Raw genomic sequence first — 22,418 nt, 5'->3', positions numbered from 1 at the left:
AGTTATCCCGGAAACAGGGCAGTCAGTTACCCTGGAAACAGGGAAGTTAGTTACCCCGGAAACTGGGCAGTCAGTTACCCCGGAAACAGGGTGATCAGTTACCCCGGAAACAGGGCAGTCAGTTATCCCGGAAACAGGGCAGTTAGTTATCCCGGAAACAGGGTGATAATTTACCCTGGAAACTGGGCAGTCAGTTACCCTGGAAACAGGGCATTCAGTTATCCTGGAAACAGGGTGATCAGTTACGCTGGAAGGTGGGCAGTCAGTTACCCTGGAAACAGGGCAGTCAGTTAGCCTGGAAACTGGGCAGTCAGTTACCCCGGAAACAGGGCAGTTAGTTACCCTGGAAACCTGGCAGTCAGTTACCCTGGAAACTGGGCAGTCAGTTACCCCGGAAACAGGGCGGTCAGTTACCCTGGAAACAGGGCAGTCAGTTATCCCGGAAACAGGGCAGTCAGTTATCCCGTAAACAGGGTGATCAGTTACCCTGCAAACAGGGCAGTCAGTTACCCCGGAAGCAGGGCAGTCAGTTACCCTGGAAACAGGGCAGTCATTTCTCCCGGAAACAGGGCAGTCAGTTATCCCGGAAACAGGGTGATCAGTTACCCTGGAAACTGGGCAGTCAGTTACCCTGGAAACAGGGCGGTCAGTTCCCCTGGAAACAGGGCAGTCAGTTACCCTGGAAACAGGGCAGTCAGTTAACCTGGAAACAGGGCAGTCAGTTAACCTGGAAACAGGGCGGTCAGTTACCCCGGCAATAGGTAGGTCAGTTATCCTGGAAACAGGTCAGTAAGTTACCCCGGAAACAGGGCAGTCAGTTATCCTGGAAACAAGGGAGTCAGTTATCCTGGAAACAGGGTGATCAGTTATCCTGGAAACAGGGCAGTCAGTTAGCCTGGAAACAGGGCAATCAGTTACCCCGGAAACAGGGCAGTCAGTTACCCCGGAAACAGGGCAGTCAGTTACCCTGGAAACAGGGCAGTCAGTTACCCTGGAAACAGGGGAGTCAGTTATCCTGGAAACAGGGTGGTCAGTTACCCCGGAAACAGGGTGATCAGTTATCCTGGAAACAGGGCGGTCAGTTACCCCGGAAACAGGGCAGTCAGTTACCCGGGAAACAGGGTGATCAGTTATCCTGGAAACAGGGCAGTCAGTTAGCCTGGAAACAGGGCAGTCAGTTACCCCGGAAACAGGGCAGTCAGTTACCCTGGAAAGAGGGCAGTCAGTTATCTTGGAAACAGGGCAGTCAGTTATCCCGGAAACAGGGTGATCTGTTACCCTGGAAACAGGTTATTCAGTTACTCTGGAAACTGGGCAGTCAGTTACCCTGGAAACAGGGCAGTCAGTTATCCCGGAAACAGGGTTATCAGTTACCCTGGAAACAGGGCAGTCAGTTATCCCGGAAACAGGGCAGTCAGTTACCCTGGAAACAGGGGAGTCAGTTATCCTGGAAACAGGGTGGTCAGTTACCCCGGAAGCAGGGCAGTCAGTTACCCCAGAAACAGGGCTGTCAGTAACCCTGGAAACAGATTAGTCAGTTACCCCGGAAACAGGGAGGTCAGTTACCCCGGAAACAGAGTGATCAGTTACCCCGGAAACAGAGTGATCAGTTATCCTGGAAACAGGGCAGTCAGTTTCCCCGGAGACAGGGCAGTCAGTTACCCCGGAAACAGGGCAGTCAGTTACCCTGGAAACAGGGCAGTCAGTTACCCTGGAAACAGGGGAGTCAGTTATCCTGGAAACAGGGTGCTCAGTTACCCCGGAAACAGGGTGATCAGTTATCCTGGAAACAGGGCGGTCAGTTACCCCGGAAACAGGGCAGTCAGTTACCCGGGAAACAGGGTGATCAGTTATCCTGGAAACAGGGCAGTCAGTTAGCCTGGAAACAGGGCAGTCAGTTACCCCGGAAACAGGGCAGTCAGTTACCCTGGAAAGAGGGCAGTCAGTTATCTTGGAAACAGGGCAGTCAGTTATCCCGGAAACAGGGTGATCTGTTACCCTGGAAACAGGTTATTCAGTTACTCTGGAAACTGGGCAGTCAGTTACCCTGGAAACAGGGCAGTCAGTTATCCCGGAAACAGGGTTATCAGTTACCCTGGAAACAGGGCAGTCAGTTATCCCGGAAACAGGGCAGTCAGTTACCCTGGAAACAGGGAAGTCAGTTACCCGGAAACTGGGCAGTCAGTTACCCCGGAAACTGGGTGATCAGTTACCCCGGAAACAGGTCAGTCAGTTATCCCGGAAACAGGGCAGTCAGTTATCCCGGAAACAGGGCAGTTAGTTATCCCGGAAACAGGGTGATAATTTACCCTGGAAACTGGGCAGTCAGTTACCCTGGAAACAGGGCGGTCAGTTAACCTGGAAACAGGGCAGTCAGTTATCCTGGAAACAGGGTGATCAGTTACACTGGAAGGTGGGCAGTCAGTTACCCTGGAAACAGGGCAGTCATTTACCCTGGAAACTGGGCAGTCAGTTACCCCGGAAACAGGGCAGTTAGTTACCCTGGAAACTGGGCAGTCAGTTACCCTGGAAATTGGGCAGTCAGTTACCCCGGAAACAGGGCAGTCAGTTACCCTGGAAACAGGGGAGTCAGTTATCCTGGAAACAGGGCGGTCAGTTACCCTGGAAACAGGGCAGTCAGTTATCCCGGAAACAGGGCAGTCAGTTACCCTGGAAACAGGGGAGTCAGTTATCCTGGAAACAGGGTGGTCAGTTACCCCGGAAGCAGGGCAGTCAGTTACCCCAGAAACAGGGCTGTCAGTCACCCTGGAAACAGATTAGTCAGTTACCCCGGAAACAGGGAGGTCAGTTACCCCGGAAACAGAGTGATCAGTTACCCCGGAAACAGAGTGATCAGTTATCCTGGAAACAGGGCAGTCAGTTACCCCGGAAACAGGGCAGTCAGTTACCCCGGAAACAGGGCAGTCAGTTACCCTGGAAACAGGGCAGTCAGTTACCCTGGAAACAGGGGAGTCAGTTATCCTGGAAACAGGGTGGTCAGTTACCCCGGAAACAGGGCAGTCAGTTACCCGGGAAACAGGGTGATCAGTTATCCTGGAAACAGGGCAGTCAGTTAGCCTGGAAACAGGGCAGTCAGTTACCCCGGAAACAGGGCAGTCAGTTACCCTGGAAAGAGGGCAGTCAGTTATCTTGGAAACAGGGCAGTCAGTTATCCCGGAAACAGGGTGATCTGTTACCCTGGAAACAGGTTATTCAGTTACTCTGGAAACTGGGCAGTCAGTTACCCTGGAAACAGGGCAGTCAGTTATCCCGGAAACAGGGTTATCAGTTACCCTGGAAACAGGGCAGTCAGTTATCCCGGAAACAGGGCAGTCAGTTACCCTGGAAACAGGGAAGTCAGTTACCCGGAAACTGGGCAGTCAGTTACCCCGGAAACTGGGTGATCAGTTACCCCGGAAACAGGTCAGTCAGTTATCCCGGAAACAGGGCAGTCAGTTATCCCGGAAACAGGGCAGTTAGTTATCCCGGAAACAGGGTGATAATTTACCCTGGAAACTGGGCAGTCAGTTACCCTGGAAACAGGGCGGTCAGTTAACCTGGAAACAGGGCAGTCAGTTATCCTGGAAACAGGGTGATCAGTTACACTGGAAGGTGGGCAGTCAGTTACCCTGGAAACAGGGCAGTCATTTACCCTGGAAACTGGGCAGTCAGTTACCCCGGAAACAGGGCAGTTAGTTACCCTGGAAACTGGGCAGTCAGTTACCCTGGAAACTGGGCAGTCAGTTACCCCGGAAACAGGGCAGTCAGTTACCCTGGAAACAGGGAGTCAGTTATCCTGGAAACAGGGCGGTCAGTTACCCTGGAAACAGGGCGGTCAGTTACCCCGGAAACAGGGCAGTCAGTTACCCTGGAAACAGGGCAGTCAGTAATCCCGGAAACAGGGTGATCAGTTACCCTGGAAACAGGGCAGTCAGTTGCCCCGGAAACAGGGCAGTCAGTTACCCTGGAAACAGGGCAGTCAGTTATCCCGGAAACAGGGCAGTCAGTTATCCCGGAAAAAGGGTGATCAGTTACCCTGGAAACTGGGCAGTCAGTTACCCTGGAAACAGGGCAGTCAGTTACCCCGGAAGCAGGGCAGTCAGTTACCCAGGAAACAGGGCAGTCAGTTACCCCGGAAACTGGGCAGTCAGTTACCCTGGAAACAGGGCAGTCAGTTACCCTGGAAACAGGGCAGTCAGTTAACCTGGAAATAGGTAGGTCAGTTATCCTGGAAACAGGGCGGTCAGTTACCCCGGAAACAGGGTGATCAGTTACCCCGGAAACAGGGCAGTCAGTTCCCCTGGAAACAGGGCAGTCAGTTACCCTGGAAACAGGGCAGTCAGTTAACCTGGAAATAGGTAGGTCAGTTATCCTGGAAACAGGGCGGTCAGTTACCCCGGAAACAGGGAGATCAGTTACCCCGGAAACAGGGAGATCAGTTATCCTGGAAACAGGGCGGTCAGTTACCCCGGAAACAGGGTGATCAGTTATCCTGGAAACAGGGCGGTCAGTTAGCCTGCAAACAGGGCAGTCAGTTACCCCGGAAACAGGGCAGTCAGTTACCCTGGAAACAGGGCAGTCAGTTATCCTGGAAACAGGGCAGTCAGTTATCCCGGAAACAGGGTGATCTGTTACCCTGGAAATAGGGTATTCAGTTACTCTGGAAACTGGGCAGTCAGTTACCCTGTAAACAGGGCAGTCAGTTACCCCGGAAACAGGGCAGTTAGTTATCCCGGAAACAGGGTGATAATTTACCCTGGAAACTGGGCAGTCAGTTACCCTGGAAACAGGGCGGTCAGTTAACCTGGAAACAGGGCAGTCAGTTATCCTGGAAACAGGGTGATCAGTTACACTGGAAGGTGGGCAGTCAGTTACCCTGGAAACAGGGCAGTCATTTACCCTGGAAACTGGGCAGTCAGTTACCCCGGAAACAGGGCAGTTAGTTACCCTGGAAACTGGGCAGTCAGTTACCCTGGAAACTGGGCAGTCAGTTACCCCGGAAACAGGGCAGTCAGTTACCCTGGAAACAGGGGAGTCAGTTATCCTGGAAACAGGGCGGTCAGTTACCCTGGAAACAGGGCAGTCAGTTATCCCGGAAACAGGGCAGTCAGTTACCCTGGAAACAGGGGAGTCAGTTATCCTGGAAACAGGGTGGTCAGTTACCCCGGAAGCAGGGCAGTCAGTTACCCCAGAAACAGGGCTGTCAGTCACCCTGGAAACAGATTAGTCAGTTACCCCGGAAACAGGGAGGTCAGTTACCCCGGAAACAGAGTGATCAGTTACCCCGGAAACAGAGTGATCAGTTATCCTGGAAACAGGGCAGTCAGTTACCCCGGAAACAGGGCAGTCAGTTACCCCGGAAACAGGGCAGTCAGTTACCCTGGAAACAGGGCAGTCAGTTACCCTGGAAACAGGGGAGTCAGTTATCCTGGAAACAGGGTGGTCAGTTACCCCGGAAACAGGGCAGTCAGTTACCCGGGAAACAGGGTGATCAGTTATCCTGGAAACAGGGCAGTCAGTTAGCCTGGAAACAGGGCAGTCAGTTACCCCGGAAACAGGGCAGTCAGTTACCCTGGAAAGAGGGCAGTCAGTTATCTTGGAAACAGGGCAGTCAGTTATCCCGGAAACAGGGTGATCTGTTACCCTGGAAACAGGTTATTCAGTTACTCTGGAAACTGGGCAGTCAGTTACCCTGGAAACAGGGCAGTCAGTTATCCCGGAAACAGGGTTATCAGTTACCCTGGAAACAGGGCAGTCAGTTATCCCGGAAACAGGGCAGTCAGTTACCCTGGAAACAGGGAAGTCAGTTACCCGGAAACTGGGCAGTCAGTTACCCCGGAAACTGGGTGATCAGTTACCCCGGAAACAGGTCAGTCAGTTATCCCGGAAACAGGGCAGTCAGTTATCCCGGAAACAGGGCAGTTAGTTATCCCGGAAACAGGGTGATAATTTACCCTGGAAACTGGGCAGTCAGTTACCCTGGAAACAGGGCGGTCAGTTAACCTGGAAACAGGGCAGTCAGTTATCCTGGAAACAGGGTGATCAGTTACACTGGAAGGTGGGCAGTCAGTTACCCTGGAAACAGGGCAGTCATTTACCCTGGAAACTGGGCAGTCAGTTACCCCGGAAACAGGGCAGTTAGTTACCCTGGAAACTGGGCAGTCAGTTACCCTGGAAACTGGGCAGTCAGTTACCCCGGAAACAGGGCAGTCAGTTACCCTGGAAACAGGGAGTCAGTTATCCTGGAAACAGGGCGGTCAGTTACCCTGGAAACAGGGCGGTCAGTTACCCCGGAAACAGGGCAGTCAGTTACCCTGGAAACAGGGCAGTCAGTAATCCCGGAAACAGGGTGATCAGTTACCCTGGAAACAGGGCAGTCAGTTGCCCCGGAAACAGGGCAGTCAGTTACCCTGGAAACAGGGCAGTCAGTTATCCCGGAAACAGGGCAGTCAGTTATCCCGGAAAAAGGGTGATCAGTTACCCTGGAAACTGGGCAGTCAGTTACCCTGGAAACAGGGCAGTCAGTTACCCCGGAAGCAGGGCAGTCAGTTACCCAGGAAACAGGGCAGTCAGTTACCCCGGAAACTGGGCAGTCAGTTACCCTGGAAACAGGGCAGTCAGTCACCCTGGAAACTGGTTGGTCAGTTACCCCGGAAACAGGGTGATCAGTTACCCCGGAAACAGGGCAGTCAGTTCCCCTGGAAACAGGGCAGTCAGTTACCCTGGAAACAGGGCAGTCAGTTAACCTGGAAATAGGTAGGTCAGTTATCCTGGAAACAGGGCGGTCAGTTACCCCGGAAACAGGGAGATCAGTTACCCCGGAAACAGGGAGATCAGTTATCCTGGAAACAGGGCGGTCAGTTACCCCGGAAACAGGGCAGTCAGTTACCCCGGAAACAGGGTGATCAGTTATCCTGGAAACAGGGCAGTCAGTTAGCCTGCAAACAGGGCAGTCAGTTACCCCGGAAACAGGGCAGTCAGTTACCCTGGAAACAGGGCAGTCAGTTATCCTGGAAAAAGGGCAGTCAGTTATCCCGGAAAGAGGGTGATCTGTTACCCTGGAAACAGGGTATTCAGTTACTCTGGAAACTGGGCAGTCAGTTACCCCGTAAACAGGGCAGTCAGTTACCCCGGAAACAGGGCAGTCAGTTACCCTGGAAACTGGGCAGTCAGTTACCCTGGAAACAGGGCAGTCAGTTATCCCGGAAACAGGGTTATCAGTTACCCTGAAAACAGGGCAGTCAGTTATCCCGGAAACAGGGCAGTCAGTTACCCTGGAAACAGGGAAGTTAGTTACCCCGGAAACTGGGCAGTCAGTTACCCCGGAAACAGGGTGATCAGTTACCCCGGAAACAGGGCAGTCAGTTATCCCGGAAACAGGGCAGTTAGTTATCCCGGAAACAGGGTGATAATTTACCCTGGAAACTGGGCAGTCAGTTACCCTGGAAACAGGGCATTCAGTTATCCTGGAAACAGGGTGATCAGTTACGCTGGAAGGTGGGCAGTCAGTTACCCTGGAAACAGGGCATTCAGTTAGCCTGGAAACTGGGCAGTCAGTTACCCCGGAAACAGGGCAGTTAGTTACCCTGGAAACCTGGCAGTCAGTTACCCTGGAAACTGGGCAGTCAGTTACCCCGGAAACAGGGCGGTCAGTTACCCTGGAAACAGGGCAGTCAGTTATCCCGGAAACAGGGCAGTCAGTTATCCCGTAAACAGGGTGATCAGTTACCCTGCAAACAGGGTAGTCAGTTACCCCGGAAGCAGGGCAGTCAGTTACCCTGGAAACAGGGCAGTCATTTCTCCCGGAAACAGGGCAGTCAGTTATCCCGGAAACAGGGTGATCAGTTACCCTGGAAACTGGGCAGTCAGTTACCCTGGAAACAGGGCGGTCAGTTCCCCTGGAAACAGGGCAGTCAGTTACCCTGGAAACAGGGCAGTCAGTTAACCTGGAAACAGGGCAGTCAGTTAACCTGGAAACAGGGCGGTCAGTTACCCCGGCAATAGGTAGGTCAGTTATCCTGGAAACAGGTCAGTAAGTTACCCCGGAAACAGGGCAGTCAGTTATCCTGGAAACAAGGGAGTCAGTTATCCTGGAAACAGGGTGATCAGTTATCCTGGAAACAGGGCAGTCAGTTAGCCTGGAAACAGGGCAATCAGTTACCCCGGAAACAGGGCAGTCAGTTACCCCAGAAACAGGGCAGTCAGTTACCCTGGAAACAGGGCAGTCAGTTACCCTGGAAACAGGGGAGTCAGTTATCCTGGAAACAGGGTGGTCAGTTACCCCGGAAACAGGGTGATCAGTTATCCTGGAAACAGGGCGGTCAGTTACCCCGGAAACAGGGCAGTCAGTTACCCGGGAAACAGGGTGATCAGTTATCCTGGAAACAGGGCAGTCAGTTAGCCTGGAAACAGGGCAGTCAGTTACCCCGGAAACAGGGCAGTCAGTTACCCTGGAAAGAGGGCAGTCAGTTATCTTGGAAACAGGGCAGTCAGTTATCCCTGAAACAGGGTGATCTGTTACCCTGGAAACAGGTTATTCAGTTACTCTGGAAACTGGGCAGTCAGTTACCCTGGAAACAGGGCAGTCAGTTATCCCGGAAACAGGGTTATCAGTTACCCTGGAAACAGGGCAGTCAGTTATCCCGGAAACAGGGCAGTCTGTTACCCTGGAAACAGGGAAGTCAGTTACCCGGAAACTGGGCAGCCAGTTACCCCGGAAACAGGGTGATCAGTTACCCCGGAAACAGGTCAGTCAGTTATCCCGGAAACAGGGCAGTCAGTTATCCCGGAAACAGGGCAGTTAGTTATCCCGGAAACAGGGTGATAATTTACCCTGGAAACTGGGCAGTCAGTTACCCTGGAAACAGGGCGGTCAGTTAACCTGGAAACAGGGCAGTCAGTTATCCTGGAAACAGGGTGATCAGTTACACTGGAAGGTGGGCAGTCAGTTACCCTGGAAACAGGGCAGTCATTTACCCTGGAAACTGGGCAGTCAGTTACCCTGGAAACAGGGCAGTTAGTTACCCTGGAAACAGGGCGGTCAGTTACCCTGGAAACAGGGCGGTCAGTTACCCCGGAAACAGGGCAGTCAGTTACCCTGGAAACAGGGCAGTCAGTTATCCCGGAAACAGGGCAGTCAGTAATCCCGGAAACAGGGTGATCAGTTACCCTGGAAACAGGGCAGTCAGTTGCCCCGGAAACAGGGCAGTCAGTTACCCTGGAAACAGGGCAGTCAGTTATCCCGGAAACAGGGCAGTCAGTTATCCCGGAAAAAGGGTGATCAGTTACCCTGGAAACTGGGCAGTCAGTTACCCTGGAAACAGGGCAGTCAGTTACCCCGGAAGCAGGGCAGTCAGTTACCCAGGAAACAGGGCAGTCAGTTACCCCGGAAACTGGGCAGTCAGTTACCCTGGAAACAGGGCAGTCAGTCACCCTGGAAACTGGTTAGTCAGTTACCCCGGAAACAGGGTGATCAGTTACCCCGGAAACAGGGCAGTCAGTTCCCCTGGAAACAGGGCAGTCAGTTACCCTGGAAACAGGGCAGTCAGTTAACCTGGAAATAGGTAGGTCAGTTATCCTGGAAACAGGGCGGTCAGTTACCCCGGAAACAGGGAGATCAGTTACCCCGGAAACAGGGAGATCAGTTATCCTGGAAACAGGGCGGTCAGTTACCCCGGAAACAGGGCAGTCAGTTACCCCGGAAACAGGGTGATCAGTTATCCTGGAAACAGGGCAGTCAGTTAGCCTGCAAACAGGGCAGTCAGTTACCCCGGAAACAGGGCAGTCAGTTACCCTGGAAACAGGGAAGTCAGTTACCCGGAAACTGGGCAGTCAGTTACCCCGGAAACAGGGTGATCAGTTACCCCGGAAACAGGTCAGTCAGTTATCCCGGAAACGGCAGTCAGTTATCCCGGAAACAGGGCAGTTAGTTATCCCGGAAACAGGGTGATAATTTACCCTGGAAACTGGGCAGTCAGTTACCCTGGAAACAGGGCGGTCAGTTAACCTGGAAACAGGGCAGTCAGTTATCCTGGAAACAGGGTGATCAGTTACACTGGAAGGTGGGCAGTCATTTACCCTGGAAACAGGGCAGTCATTTACCCTGGAAACTGGGCAGTCAGTTACCCTGGAAACAGGGCGGTCAGTTACCCTGGAAACAGGGCGGTCAGTTACCCCGGAAACAGGGCAGTCAGTTACCCTGGAAACAGGGCAGTCAGTTATCCCGGAAACAGGGCAGTCAGTAATCCCGGAAACAGGGTGATCAGTTACCCTGGAAACAGGGCAGTCAGTTGCCCCGTAAACAGGGCAGTCAGTTACCCTGGAAACAGGGCAGTCAGTTATCCCGGAAACAGGGCAGTCAGTTATCCCGGAAAAAGGGTGATCAGTTACCCTGGAAACTGGGCAGTCAGTTACCCTGGAAACAGGGCAGTCAGTTACCCAGGAAACAGGGCAGTCAGTTACCCCGGAAACTGGGCAGTCAGTTACCCTGGAAACAGGGCAGTCAGTCACCCTGGAAACTGGTTAGTCAGTTACCCCGGAAACAGGGTGATCAGTTACCCCGGAAACAGGGCAGTCAGTTCCCCTGGAAACAGGGCAGTCAGTTACCCTGGAAACAGGGCAGTCAGTTAACCTGGAAATAGGTAGGTCAGTTATCCTGGAAACAGGGCGGTCAGTTACCCCGGAAACAGGGAGATCAGTTACCCCGGAAACAGGGAGATCAGTTATCCTGGAAACAAGGCGGTCAGTTACCCCGGAAACAGGGCAGTCAGTTACCCCGGAAACAGGGTGATCAGTTATCCTGGAAACATGGGCAGTCAGTTAGCCTGCAAACAGGGCAGTCAGTTACCCCGGAAACAGGGCAGTCAGTTACCCTGGAAACAGGGCAGTCAGTTATCCTGGAAACAGGGCAGTCAGTTATCCCGGAAGCAGGGTGATCTGTTACCCTGGAAATAGGGTATTCAGTTACTCTGGAAACTGGGCGGCACAGTGGCGCAGTGGTTAGCACCGCAGCCTTACAGCTCCAGGGACCCGGGTTCGATTCTGGGTACTGCCTGTGCGGAGTTTGCAAGTTCTCCCTGTGTCTGCGTGGGTTTCCTCCGGGTGCTCCGGTTTCCTCCCACATGCCAAAGACTTGCAGGTTGATAGGTTAATTGGCCATTATAAATTGCCCCTAGTATAGGTAGGTGGTAGGGAAATATATAGGGACAGGTGGGGATGTGATAGGAATATGGGATTAGTGTAGGATTAGTATAAATGGGTGGTTGATGGTCGGCACAGACTCGGTGGGCCGAAGGGCCTGTTTCAGTGCTGTATCTCTAAACTAAACTAAAACAGTTACCCTGTAAACAGGGCAGTCAGTTACCCCGGAAACAGGGCAGTCAGTTACCCTGGAAACTGGGCAGTCAGTTACCCTGGAAACAGGGCAGTCAGTTATCCCGGAAACAGGGTTATCAGTTACCCTGAAAACAGGGCAGTCAGTTATCCCGGAAACAGGGCAGTCAGTTACCCTGGAAACAGGGAAGTTAGTTACCCCGGAAACTGGGCATTCAGTTACCCCGGAAACAGGGTGATCAGTTACCCCGGAAACAGGGCAGTCAGTTACCCCGGAAACAGGGCGGTCAGTTACCCTGGAAACAGGGCAGTCAGTTATCCCGGAAACAGGGCAGTCAGTTATCCCGTAAACAGGGTGATCAGTTACCCTGCAAACAGGGCAGTCAGTTACCCCGGAAGCAGGGCAGTCAGTTACCCTGGAAACAGGGCAGTCATTTCTCCCGGAAACAGGGTGATCAGTTACCCTGGAAACTGGGCAGTCAGTTACCCTGGAAACAGGGCGGTCAGTTCCCTTGGAAACAGGGCAGTCAGTTACCCTGGAAACAGGGCAGTCAGTTAACCTGGAAACAGGGCAGTCAGTTAACCTGGAAACAGGGCGGTCAGTTACCCCGGCAATAGGTAGGTCAGTTATCCTGGAAACAGGTCAGTAAGTTACCCCGGAAACAGGGCAGTCAGTTATCCTGGAAACAAGGGAGTCAGTTATCCTGGAAACAGGGTGATCAGTTATCCTGGAAACAGGGCAGTCAGTTAGCCTGGAAACAGGGCAGTCAGTTACCCCGGAAACAGAGCAGTCAGTTACCCTGGAAACAGGGCAGTCAGTTATCCCGGAAACAGGGCAGTCAGTTACCCTGGAAACAGGGCAGTCAGTTATCCCGGAAACAGGGCAGTCAGTTACCCTGGAAACAGGGTATTCAGTTACTCTGGAAACTGGGCAGTCAGTTAGCCTGGAAACAGGGCAGTCAGTTACCCCGGAAACAGGGCAGTCAAGTACCCTGGAAACAGGGCAGTCAGTTATCCCGGAAACAGGGTTATCAGTTACCCTGGAAACAGGGCAGTCAGTTATCCCGGAAACAGGGCAGTCAGTTAACCTGGAAACAGGGCAGTCATTTATCCCGGAAACAGGGCAGTCAGTTAACCTGGAAACAGGGCGGTCAGTTATCCAGTAAACAGGGCAGTCAGTTATCCCGGAAACAGGGCAGTCAGTTATCCTGGAAACAGGGCGGTCAGTTACCCCGGAAATAGGGCGGTCAGTTATCCTGGAAACAGGGCGGTCTGTTACCCCGGAAACAGAGAGATCTGTTACCCCGGAAACAGGGCAGTCAGTTACCCTGGAAACTGGGCAGTCAGTTACCCTGGAAACAGGATGGTCAGTTACACTGGAAACAGGGTGATCAGTTATCCTGGAAACAGGGCAGTCAGTTACCCCGGAAGCAGGGCAGTCAGTTACCCCAGAAACAGGGCTGTCAGTAACCCTGGAAACAGATTAGTCAGTTACCCCGGAAACAGGGTGGTCAGTTACCCCGGAAACAGAGTGATCAGTTACCCCGGAAACAGAGTGATCAGTTATCCTGGAAACAGGGCAGTCAGTTACCCCGGAAACAGGGCAGTCAGTTACCCCGGAAACAGGGCAGTCAGTTACCCTGGAAACAGGGCAGTCAGTTACCCTGGAAACAGGGGAGTCAGTTATCCTGGAAACAGGGTGGTCAGTTACCCCGGAAACAGGGTGATCAGTTATCCTGGAAACAGGGCGGTCAGTTACCCCGGAAACAGGGCAGTCAGTTACCCGGGAAACAGGGTGATCAGTTATCCTGGAAACAGGGCAGTCAGTTAGCCTGGAAACAGGGCAGTCAGTTACCCCGGAAACAGGGCAGTCAGTTACCCTGGAAAGAGGGCAGTCAGTTATCTTGGAAACAGGGCAGTCAGTTATCCCGGAAACAGGGTGATCTGTTACCCTGGAAACAGGTTATTCAGTTACTCTGGAAACTGGGCAGTCAGTTACCCTGGAAACAGGGCAGTCAGTTATCCCGGAAACAGGGTTATCAGTTACCCTGGAAACAGGGCAGTCAGTTATCCCGGAAACAGGGCAGTCAGTTACCCTGGAAACAGGGAAGTCAGTTACCCGGAAACTGGGCAGTCAGTTACCCCGGAAACAGGGTGATCAGTTACCCCGGAAACAGGTCAGTCAGTTATCCCGGAAACAGGGCAGTCAGTTATCCCGGAAACAGGGCAGTTAGTTATCCCGGAAACAGGGTGATAATTTACCCTGGAAACTGGGCAGTCAGTTACCCTGGAAACAGGGCGGTCAGTTAACCTGGAAACAGGGCAGTCAGTTATCCTGGAAACAGGGTGATCAGTTACACTGGAAGGTGGGCAGTCAGTTACCCTGGAAACAGGGCAGTCATTTACCCTGGAAACTGGGCAGTCAGTTACCCCGGAAACAGGGCAGTTAGTTACCCTGGAAACTGGGCAGTCAGTTACCCTGGAAACTGGGCAGTCAGTTACCCCGGAAACAGGGCAGTCAGTTACCCTGGAAACAGTGGAGTCAGTTTCCTGGAAACAGGGCGGTCAGTTACCCTGGAAACAGGGCGGTCAGTTACCCCGGAAACAGGGCAGTCAGTTACCCTGGAAACAGGGCAGTCAGTTATCCCGGAAACAGGGCTGTCAGTAATCCCGGAAACAGGGTGATCAGTTACCCTGGAAACAGGGCAGTCAGTTGCCCCGGAAACAGGGCAGTCAGTTACCCTGGAAACAGGGCAGTCAGTTATCCCGGAAACAGGGCAGTCAGTTATCCCGGAAAAAGGGTGATCAGTTATCCTGGAAACTGGGCAGTCAGTTACCCTGGAAACAGGGCAGTAAGTTACCCCGGAAGCAGGGCAGTCAGTTACCTAGGAAACAGGGCAGTCAGTTACCCCGGAAACTGGGCAGTCAGTTACCCTGGAAACAGGGCAGTCAGTCACCCTGGAAACTGGTTAGTCAGTTACCCCGGAAACAGGGTGATCAGTTACCCCGGAAACAGGGCAGTCAGTTCCCCTGGAAACAGGGCAGTCAGTTACCCTGGAAACAGGGCAGTCAGTAAACCTGGAAATAGGTAGGTCAGTTATCCTGGAAACCTGGCAGTCAGTTACCCTGGAAACTGGGCAGTCAGTTACCCCGGAAACAGGGCGGTCAGTTACCCTGGAAACAGGGCAGTCAGTTATCCCGGAAACAGGGCAGTCAGTTATCCCGTAAACAGGGTGATCAGTTACCCTGCAAACAGGGCAGTCAGTTACCCCGGAAGCAGGGCAGTCAGTTACCCTGGAAACAGGGCAGTCATTTCTCCCGGAAACAGGGCAGTCAGTTATCCCGGAAACAGGGTGATCAGTTACCCTGGAAACTGGGCAGTCAGTTACTCTGGAAACAGGGCGGTCAGTTCCCCTGGAAACAGGGCAGTCAGTTACCCTGGAAACAGGGCAGTCAGTTAACCTGGAAACAGGGCAGTCAGTTAACCTGGAAACAGGGCGGTCAGTTACCCCGGCAATAGGTAGGTCAGTTATCCTGGAAACAGGTCAGTAAGTTACCCCGGAAACAGGGCAGTCAGTTATCCTGGAAACAAGGGAGTCAGTTATCCTGGAAACAGGGTGATCAGTTATCCTGGAAACAGGGCAGTCAGTTAGCCTGGAAACAGGGCAGTCAGTTACCCCGGAAACAGAGCAGTCAGTTACCCTGGAAACAGGGCAGTCAGTTATCCCGGAAACAGGGCAGTCAGTTACCCTGGAAACAGGGCAGTCAGTTATTCCGGAAACAGGGCAGTCAGTTACCCTGGAAACAGGGTATTCAGTTACTCTGGAAACTGGGCAGTCAGTTAGCCTGGAAACAGGGCAGTCAGTTACCCCGGAAACAGGGCAGTCAAGTACCCTGGAAACAGGGCAGTCAGTTATCCCGGAAACAGGGTTATCAGTTACCCTGGAAACAGGGCAGTCAGTTATTCCGGAAACAGGGCAGTCAGTTAACCTGGAAACAGGGCAGTCATTTATCCCGGAAACAGGGCAGTCAGTTAACCTGGAAACAGGGCGGTCAGTTATCCAGTAAACAGGGCAGTCAGTTATCCCGGAAACAGGGCAGTCAGTTATCCTGGAAACAGGGCGGTCAGTTACCCCGGAAATAGGGCGGTCAGTTATCCTGGAAACAGGGCGGTCTGTTACCCCGGAAACAGAGAGATCTGTTACCCCGGAAACAGGGCAGTCAGTTACCCTGGAAACTGGGCAGTCAGTTACCCTGGAAACAGGATGGTCAGTTACACTGGAAACAGGGTGATCAGTTATCCTGGAAACAGGGCAGTCAGTTACCCCGGAAGCAGGGCAGTCAGTTACCCCAGAAACAGGGCTGTCAGTAACCCTGGAAACAGATTAGTCAGTTACCCCGGAAACAGGGTGGTCAGTTACCCCGGAAACAGAGTGATCAGTTACCCCGGAAACAGAGTGATCAGTTATCCTGGAAACAGGGCAGTCAGTTACCCCGGAAACAGGGCAGTCAGTTACCCCGGAAACAGGGCAGTCAGTTACCCTGGAAACAGGGCAGTCAGTTACCCTGGAAACAGGGGAGTCAGTTATCCTGGAAACAGGGTGGTCAGTTACCCCGGAAACAGGGTGATCAGTTATCCTGGAAACAGGGCGGTCAGTTACCCCGGAAACAGGGCAGTCAGTTACCCGGGAAACAGGGTGATCAGTTATCCTGGAAACAGGGCAGTCAGTTAGCCTGGAAACAGGGCAGTCAGTTACCCCGGAAACAGGGCAGTCAGTTACCCTGGAAAGAGGGCAGTCAGTTATCTTGGAAACAGGGCAGTCAGTTATCCCGGAAACAGGGTGATCTGTTACCCTGGAAACAGGTTATTCAGTTACTCTGGAAACTGGGCAGTCAGTTACCCTGGAAACAGGGCAGTCAGTTATCCCGGAAACAGGGTTATCAGTTACCCTGGAAACAGGGCAGTCAGTTATCCCGGAAACAGGGCAGTCAGTTACCCTGGAAACAGGGAAGTCAGTTACCCGGAAACTGGGCAGTCAGTTACCCCGGAAACAGGGTGATCAGTTACCCCGGAAACAGGTCAGTCAGTTATCCCGGAAACAGGGCAGTCAGTTATCCCGGAAACAGGGCAGTTAGTTATCCCGGAAACAGGGTGATAATTTACCCTGGAAACTGGGCAGTCAGTTACCCTGGAAACAGGGCGGTCAGTTAACCTGGAAACAGGGCAGTCAGTTATCCTGGAAACAGGGTGATCAGTTACACTGGAAGGTGGGCAGTCAGTTACCCTGGAAACAGGGCAGTCATTTACCCTGGAAACTGGGCAGTCAGTTACCCCGGAAACAGGGCAGTTAGTTACCCTGGAAACTGGGCAGTCAGTTACCCTGGAAACTGGGCAGTCAGTTACCCCGGAAACAGGGCAGTCAGTTACCCTGGAAACAGGGGAGTCAGTTTCCTGGAAACAGGGCGGTCAGTTACCCTGGAAACAGGGCGGTCAGTTACCCCGGAAACAGGGCAGTCAGTTACCCTGGAAACAGGGCAGTCAGTTATCCCGGAAACAGGGCAGTCAGTAATCCCGGAAACAGGGTGATCAGTTACCCTGGAAACAGGGCAGTCAGTTGCCCCGGAAACAGGGCAGTCAGTTACCCTGGAAACAGGGCAGTCAGTTATCCCGGAAACAGGGCAGTCAGTTATCCCGGAAAAAGGGTGATCAGTTATCCTGGAAACTGGGCAGTCAGTTACCCTGGAAACAGGGCAGTAAGTTACCCCGGAAGCAGGGCAGTCAGTTACCTAGGAAACAGGGCAGTCAGTTACCCCGGAAACTGGGCAGTCAGTTACCCTGGAAACAGGGCAGTCAGTCACACTGGAAACTGGTTAGTCAGTTACCCCGGAAACAGGTTGATCAGTTACCCCGGAAACAGGGCAGTCAGTTCCCCTGGAAACAGGGCAGTCAGTTACCCTGGAAACAGGGCAGTCAGTAAACCTGGAAATAGGTAGGTCAGTTATCCTGGAAACAGGGCGGTCAGTTACCCCGGAAACAGGGAGATCAGTTACCCCGGAAACAGGGAGATCAGTTATCCTGGAAACAGGGCGGTCAGTTACCCCGGAAACAGGGCAGTCAGTTACCCCGGAAACAGGGTGATCAGTTATCCTGGAAACAGGGCAGTCAGTTAGCCTGCAAACAGGGCAGTCAGTTACCCCGGAAACAGGGCAGTCAGTTACCCTGGAAACAGGGCAGTCAGTTATCCTGGAAACAGGGCAGTCAGTTATCCCGGAAACAGGGTAATCTGTTACCCTGGAAATAGGGTATTCAGTTACTCTGGAAACTGGGCAGTCAGTTACCCTGTAAACAGGGCAGTCAGTTACCCCGGAAACAGGGCAGTCAGTTACCCTGGAAACTGGGCAGTCAGTTACCCTGGAAACAGGGCAGTCAGTTATCCCGGAAACAGGGTTATCAGTTACCCTGAAAACAGGGCAGTCAGTTATCCTGGAAACAGGGCGGTCAGTTACCCCGGAAACAGGGCAGTCAGTTACCCGGGAAACAGGGTGATCAGTTATCCTGGAAACAGGGCAGTCAGTTAGCCTGGAAACAGGGCAGTCAGTTACCCCGGAAACAGGGCAGTCAGTTACCCTGGAAAGAGGGCAGTCAGTTATCTTGGAAACAGGGCAGTCAGTTATCCCGGAAACAGGGTGATCTGTTACCCTGGAAACAGGTTATTCAGTTACTCTGGAAACTGGGCAGTCAGTTACCCTGGAAACAGGGCAGTCAGTTATCCCGGAAACAGGGTTATCAGTTACCCTGGAAACAGGGCAGTCAGTTATCCCGGAAACAGGGCAGTCAGTTACCCTGGAAACAGGGAAGTCAGTTACCCGGAAACTGGGCAGTCAGTTACCCCGGAAACAGGGTGATCAGTTACCCCGGAAACAGGTCAGTCAGTTATCCCGGAAACAGGGCAGTCAGTTATCCCGGAAACAGGGCAGTTAGTTATCCCGGAAACAGGGTGATAATTTACCCTGGAAACTGGGCAGTCAGTTACCCTGGAAACAGGGCGGTCAGTTAACCTGGAAACAGGGCAGTCAGTTATCCTGGAAACAGGGTGATCAGTTACACTGGAAGGTGGGCAGTCAGTTACCCTGGAAACAGGGCACTCATTTACCCTGGAAACTGGGCAGTCAGTTACCCCGGAAACAGGGCAGTTAGTTACCCTGGAAACTGGGCAGTCAGTTACCCTGGCAACTGGGCAGTCAGTTACCCCGGAAACAGGGCAGTCAGTTACCCTGGAAACAGGGGAGTCAGTTATCCTGGAAACAGGGCGGTCAGTTACCCTGGAAACAGGGCGGTCAGTTACCCCGGAAACAGGGCAGTCAGTTACCCTGGAAACAGGGCAGTCAGTTATCCCGGAAACAGGGCAGTCAGTAATCCCGGAAACAGGGTGATCAGTTACCCTGGAAACAGGGCAGTCAGTTGCCCCGGAAACAGGGCAGTCAGTTACCCTGGAAACAGGGCAGTCAGTTATCCCGGAAACAGGGCAGTCAGTTATCCCGGAAAAAGGGTGATCAGTTGCCCTGGAAACTGGGCAGTCAGTTACCCTGGAAACAGGGCAGTCAGTTACCCCGGAAGCAGGGCAGTCAGTTACCCAGGAAACAGGGCAGTCAGTTACCCCGGAAACTGGGCAGTCAGTTACCCTGGAAACAGGGCAGTCAGTCACCCTGGAAACTGGTTAGTCAGTTACCCCGGAAACAGGGTGATCAGTTCCCCTGGAAACAGGGCAGTCAGTTACCCTGGAAACAGAGCAGTCAGTTAACCTGGAAATAGGTAGGTCAGTTATCCTGGAAACAGGGCGGTCAGTTACCCTGGAAACAGGGCGGTCAGTTACCCCGGAAACAGGGCAGTCAGTTACCCCGGAAACAGGGTGATCAGTTATCCTGGAAACAGGGCGGTCAGTTAGCCTGCAAACAGGGCAGTCAGTTACCCCGGAAACAGGGCAGTCAGTTACCCTGGAAACAGGGCAGTCAGTTATCCTGGAAACAGGGCAGTCAGTTATCCCGGAAACAGGGTGATCTGTTACCCTGGAAATAGGGTATTCAGTTACTCTGGAAACTGGGCAGTCAGTTACCCTGTAAACAGGGCAGTCAGTTACCCCGGAAACAGGGCAGTCAGTTACCCTGGAAACTGGGCAGTCAGTTACCCTGGAAACAGGGCAGTCAGTTATCCCGGAAACAGGGTTATCAGTTACCCTGAAAACAGGGCAGTCAGTTATCCCGGAAACAGGGCAGTCAGTTACCCTGGAAACAGGGAAGTTAGTTACCCCGGAAACTGGGCAGTCAGTTACCCCGGAAACAGGGTGATCAGTTACCCCGGAAACAGGGCAGTCAGTTATCCCGGAAACAGGGCAGTTAGTTATCCCGGAAACAGGGTGATAATTTACCCTGGAAACTGGGCAGTTAGTTACCCTGGAAACAGGGCATTCAGTTATCCTGGAAACAGGGTGATCAGTTACGCTGGAAGGTGGGCAGTCAGTTACCCTGGAAACAGGGCAGTCAGTTACCCTGGAAACTGGGCAGTCAGTTACCCCGGAAACAGGGCAGTTAGTTACCCTGGAAACCTGGCAGTCAGTTACCCTGGAAACTGGGCAGTCAGTTAGCCCGGAAACAGGGCGGTCAGTTACCCTGGAAACAGGGCAGTCAGTTATCCCGGAAACAGGGCAGTCAGTTATCCCGTAAACAGGGTGATCAGTTACCCTGCAAACAGGGCAGTCAGTTACCCCGGAAGCAGGGCAGTCAGTTACCCTGGAAACAGGGCAGTCATTTCTCCCGGAAACAGGGCAGTCAGTTATCCTGGAAACAGGGTGATCAGTTACCCTGGAAACTGGGCAGTCAGTTACCCTGGAAACAGAGCAGTCAGTTACCCCGGAAACAGGGCAGTCAGTTTCCCTGGAAACTGGGCAGTCAGTTATCCCGGAAACCCGGCAGACAGTTATCCCGGAAACAGGGTGATCCGTTACCCTCGAAACAGGGCAGTCAGTTATCCCGGAAACAGAGCAGTCAGTTATCCCGGAAAAAGGGTGATCAGTTACCCTGGAAACTGGGCAGTCAGTTACCCTGGAAACAGGCCAGTCAGTTACCCCGGAAGCAGGGCAGTCAGTTACCCAGGAAACAGGGCAGTCAGTTACCCCGGAAACTGGGCAGTCAGTTACCCTGGAAACAGGGCAGTCAGTCACCCTGGAAACTGGTTGGACAGTTACCCCGGAAACAGGGTGATCAGTTACCCCGGAAGCAGGGCAGTCAGATCCCCTGGAAACAGGGCAGTCAGTTATCCTGGAAACAGGGCAGTCAGTTAACCCGGAAACAGGGCAGTCAGTTATCCTGGAAACAGGGCGGTCAGTTACCCCGGAAATAGGTAGGTCAGTTATCCTGGAAACAGGGCGGTCAGTTACCCCGGAAACAGGGAGATCAGTTACCCCGGAAACAGGGCAGTCAGTTACCCTGGAAACAGAGGAGTCAGTTATCCTGGTTTTAGGGTGGTCAGTGACCCTGGAAACAGGGCAGTCAGTTATCCCGGAAACAGGGCAGTCAGTTATCCTGGAAACAGGGTGATCAGTTACCCTGGAAACAGGGCAGTCAGCTGCCCCGGAAACAGGGCAGTCAGTAACCCTGGAAACAGGGCAGTCAGTTATCCCGGAAACAGGGCAGTCAGTTACCCTGGAAACAGGGTATTCAGTTACTCTGGAAACTGGGCAGTCAGTTACCCTGGAAACAGGGCAGTCAGTTACCCCGGAAACAGGACAGTCAGTTACCCTGGAAACTGGGCAGTCAGTTACCCCGGAAACAGGGTGATCAGTTACCCCGGAAACAGGGAAGTCAGTTATCCCGGAAACAGGGCAGTTAGTTATCCCTGAAACAGGGTGATAATTTACCCTGGAAACTGGGCGGTCAGTTACCCTGGAAACAGGGCAGTCAGTTATCCTGGAAACAGGGTGATCAGTTGCACTGGAAAGTGGGCAGTCAGTTACCCTGGAAACAGGGCAGTCAGTTATCCCGGAAACAGGGCAGTCAGTTACCCTGGAAACAGGGTATTCAGTTATCCCGTAAACAGGGTGATCAGTTATCCTGCAAACAGGGCAGTCAGTTACCCCGGAAGCAGGGCAGTCAGTTACCCTGGAAACAGGGCAGTCATTTCTCCCGGAAACAGGGCAGTCAGTTAACCCGGAAACAGGGTGATCAGTTACCCTGGAAACTGGGCAGTCAGTTACCCCGGAAACAGGGCAGTCAGTTACCCTGGAAACTGGGCAGTCAGTTACCCTGGAAACAGGGCAGTCAGTTATCCCGGAAACAGGGTTATCAGTTACCCTGAAAACAGGGCAGTCCGTTATCCCGGAAACAGGGCAGTCAGTTACCCTGGAAACAGGGAAGTTAGTTACCCCGGAAACTGGGCATTCAGTTACCCCGGAAACAGGGTGATCAGTTACCCCGGAAACAGGGCAGTCAGTTATCCCGGAAACAGGGCAGTTAGTTATCCCGGAAACAGGGTGATAATTTACCCTGGAAACTGGGCAGTCAGTTACCCTGGAAACAGGGCATTCAGTTATCCTGGAAACAGGGTGATCAGTTACGCTGGAAGGTGGGCAGACAGTTACCCTGGAAACAGGGCAGTCAGTTACCCTGGAAACTGGGCAGTCAGTTACCCCGGAAACAGGGCAGTTCGTTACCCTGGAAACCTGGCAGTCAGTTACCCTGGAAACTGGGCAGTCAGTTACCCCGGAAACAGGGCGGTCAGTTACCCTGGAAACAGGGCAGTCAGTTATCCCGGAAACAGGGCAGTCAGTTATCCCGTAAACAGGGTGATCAGTTACCCTGCAAACAGGGCAGTCAGTTACCCCGGAAGCAGGGCAGTCAGTTACCCTGGAAACAGGGCAGTCATTTCTCCCGGAAACAGGGCAGTCAGTTATCCCGGAAACAGGGTGATCAGTTACCCTGGAAACTGGGCAGTCAGTTACCCTGGAAACAGAGCAGTCAGTTACCCCGGAAACAGGGCAGTCAGTTTCCCTGGAAACTGGGCAGTCAGTTATCCCGGAAACCCGGCAGACAGT

The sequence above is a fragment of the Heterodontus francisci genome, chromosome 16 (genome assembly GCF_036365525.1).
Source record: "Heterodontus francisci isolate sHetFra1 chromosome 16, sHetFra1.hap1, whole genome shotgun sequence".
Taxonomy (NCBI): domain Eukaryota; kingdom Metazoa; phylum Chordata; class Chondrichthyes; order Heterodontiformes; family Heterodontidae; genus Heterodontus; species Heterodontus francisci.
The sequence above is the reverse complement of the archived record's forward strand: the minus strand, read 5'-3'. Positions refer to the sequence as shown.